Source organism: Fistularia commersonii, unplaced genomic scaffold (genome assembly GCF_037954325.1).
Source record: "Fistularia commersonii isolate RoL2024-O1a breed Wild unplaced genomic scaffold, RoL_Fcom_v1.0 HiC_scaffold_105, whole genome shotgun sequence".
NCBI lineage: Eukaryota > Metazoa > Chordata > Actinopteri > Syngnathiformes > Fistulariidae > Fistularia > Fistularia commersonii.
The window spans coordinates 129062-130000 of NW_028234063.1; positions in this window are offsets into that span (position 1 = coordinate 129062).

The following is a 939-nucleotide window of genomic DNA, read 5'->3' on the forward strand; positions in this document are numbered from 1 at the left end:
ATGGAAAAATCCAAAAACCAAAAAACATACAGTTTGATGTCTGAAATTCCTTGTAAACCGCAGACCAAATAACATGGTTTATTCCCCTTGCAATTTTTTTTTTTCGTTTTTAATTTAATTTGTCCATCTATTTATTTAATTATACACTATTAACTTGTCCATATGTCCTTTTCTTCCTCATCCCTGGTTGTTTCATTGACATTCAGTTCTACCGTGCCACGTTTATTTGTACATTTGTATATTTGTGTGTACTATTAATGTTCAATTAAAAAAAAAAAAAAAAAAAAAAAGAATGAGAGGCTGAGAAAATCTCCATGTCTCTCTCTCTCTCTCCCCCTTAATGCCCCCCCCCCCCTTCCGACGCAACGCGATTCTCGCCGTTGTTGTGGAAGTAGGGTAAAGGATTCCCCGCGTCGGTGCGAGCGATGCGTTTCAAGGCGTATTGCATGTGTGTATGGAGGGGGGGGGGGTCTACAGGACACCGCAGACCGGCAATGGTGCACCTTCTGTGGACATCGATCACCGAAACGTCGGCGTGGAGCTCCCGGAGCAGCCGGCGTGTACATGTGAATGAATGGAGGAGCTAATGTGTGTGGGGTGGTGGTGGTGGTGGTGGTGTGGGGGGGGGGCGCGTTTCGGCGAATGCTATCAGCACAGCTATGATTATCCCCAGAACGTTGAGAACGAGCTCCCGGAACTCCGGACATGCGTATATAAAAACCAAAAAATATACAGTTTGATGTCTGAGATTCCTTGTGAACGGCCAACTTAATTACATGTTATATTCCCCTTGCAATTTTTTTTTTTGTTTTTAATTTTATTTTCTCCACCTAATTATTTAATGATTTCCCTTGAATTTTCTTTTTTTTTGTCGAGCATTATGAATTTCTGGCAAAGCGTTAACACTATTAATTTCTGATTCCATACAGAACGAATGCC